Genomic DNA, 2146 nt, shown 5'->3' on the forward strand with positions numbered 1-2146 from the left:
GCTCCACAAGGGAAAACAAGGAACATAGTTTACAACGAGGTGTTATAATCACAACAGCAAGAAAGTATGTACATGATCACCTTCTTTTACGAAACTTCATTGACTTTCATATATTTATATTGATATACATATATATACGTGTGTTTGGGTGCGTGTGTGTATATACATCTCTATATATAAAGATGATGCGTAGTCTAGACGGCGTTTTTAGATTTCATTAGTCTCTTTAACCCGGGCAACGCTGGGTATTTCTGCTAGTTGGGAATAAAGTTCTGCTCAAAAACTCAATTCGAAGGGACAGAAAGGGAAGACTTTTACCCAACGCCGCACAAGTCCTTACACTTTTGCAGAAGTTTGTGGCAAAAATACTTGTCAACTTTCAAATAATAATAAAGTACTAGAAAAGAAAGAAAATGCTACCAACCTCACTCGATATATTTGAGCAACCACCAGTAAGTAAAAAACGGAAAACAAATTTCTATCTTCAAATCAATATTTTATCTTTACATTCTGTCAACTCAACTCAGTCAAATATATAAACAACACCCACCTGCTACATATCTACAGAAAAAAAGGACTCTAATCGAAATCAATTTTTCATAACAAAAAAAAAAAAAGAAAATCGATAGTTGCGTTCGTAAACTCTCGCACATTTATCGTCTTTGTACCAAAAATAAATAAAGGATCGATTGTGTGCGCGCGCGCACAGTTCCAGAATAAAACAAGGTGGTGGTGGTGGTAATGATGATGGTGGTTGTGGTGATGGTTGTGATACTGATGATGATGAGGACGACGGTGATTATGAAAAAATTTGACACACGTTTCTAAATATACATACATGCAGTCTCTAAATAAACCATCCGTATAAAACATCTTGCATTGAAGACAGACTATCACTGGATCTGTTAGAAATAGCAGCCAAATATTCCTCAAATCACATTCTCTCGTCTTGAAAAACATAACAAAAGCACACATTAGCTAGTCCCAATGCTCATTAACAAACTCCTAAAAAGTCGGAATGGCCATGAGTGAGATGTCTCTGATCGTAGACCTAATCGATCGACACCTGAACTCCAATTAAAACAACAAAGTAGAAACAGAGAAAGAGAACGAAATAAACTTAACTTTATTAGATCGATTCTGTAAGTCGTTTCTGTCTGAGCTGTCGTTTCTATATATCCAGATGCTACTTTCTTCTCTCATTTCTTGCACCAGTTTTTCACAGACGAAATCTTTCACCGGAGAAAATGTTTTCACACAACATCTTAAAACTCTCCCTCTCTCTCTCACTCGCACTTGTATTGTTAGATTTAAGTTATTCAGATCCACAGACGATGTATATTATAATACGGTATATTAATGATTGACTTGAATACAATACATACCTAATTGATACACGTACATGTAAACATGCATCCATATCCCCTCCACACACACACATACTTCTGCGTATGTGTACATACATGCATTTGTATAAAGATATATATAGCTGTATGTATTTATACATTTGCATATGTGGCTGTGTGTGTTTATATATATATGTATGTGTATATGTCTATGTTATCATATAATGATATATATATATATATATATATATAAATACTTTCTGTTTTTCTCTCCCACTCTTTCCCTATTCTTCTCCTCTCCCCTTCACCGTTCCCTCTCTTTCTCTCTCTCACTCTTCCTCCTTGAGTCTCTCGTCGCTGACATGTGACGAAAGGGGATCTATCTTTCTGTCCATTTCCTAACTAAAGAAAAGGCCTCGCCTGTCTCCTCTCTTGGCTCGTTCTCTTTGAGTTCATAATTATTTTTCCATTGTCTTGGCTAAACAGCCCTCACCGTTTGTTTTTACCGTCTTGTTCTCACTGTCCTGTTCTTGTTAACACTTTCACCCACCACAAAAAATCCCAAATTTTATTTAATTTGCTTTGCGGGAAGGACTGTTCCAACGAAGTCGCGTATTGTCCTTGCCTTTGAAACGCGGAGTAGATGAAACAGGGACAACTGAAGAAGGGGTATACTCTTTATGTTGCATGTCTCGTTTCCCTGTTTGTTTTTTTCGTTATTTGTAAAAAAAAGTCGTAGGCTCGATCTGTTCGACTAAAGGCCGTGCTCCAGCATGGCCGCAGTCAAATGACTGAAACAA

General features: G+C 36.8%; 2 protein-coding genes across 8 annotated transcripts in view; one reads left to right on the forward strand and one right to left on the reverse strand.

Moving 5' to 3' along the window:
- The window catches only part of LOC106875516 (uncharacterized protein RP689), a 33609-nt gene extending 32038 nt beyond the window's left edge, over positions 1-1571 (reverse strand). The window contains exon 1 of one of the 3 annotated variants that reach the window (XM_014923697.2): positions 1386-1571. The gene's annotated coding sequence lies outside the window, so the exon portion shown is untranslated. The other 2 variants (XM_052965983.1, XM_014923698.2) reach the window with 2 other exon arrangements.
- Positions 1-2146, forward strand: part of LOC106883744 (zinc finger protein Pegasus) — a 103549-nt gene that overhangs the window by 91830 nt on the left and 9573 nt on the right. Inside the window, exon 1 of one of the 5 annotated variants that reach the window (XM_014923693.2) lies at positions 1-64. The exons of 2 other annotated variants lie outside the window; for them this stretch is intronic. The gene's annotated coding sequence lies outside the window, so the exon portion shown is untranslated. Of the gene's footprint in view, positions 796-2146 lie in introns of all 5 variants that reach the window. 2 more of the 5 variants (XM_052965980.1, XM_014923692.2) reach the window with 2 other exon arrangements.

The sequence above is a fragment of the Octopus bimaculoides genome, chromosome 3, assembly GCF_001194135.2.
Source record: "Octopus bimaculoides isolate UCB-OBI-ISO-001 chromosome 3, ASM119413v2, whole genome shotgun sequence".
Taxonomy (NCBI): domain Eukaryota; kingdom Metazoa; phylum Mollusca; class Cephalopoda; order Octopoda; family Octopodidae; genus Octopus; species Octopus bimaculoides.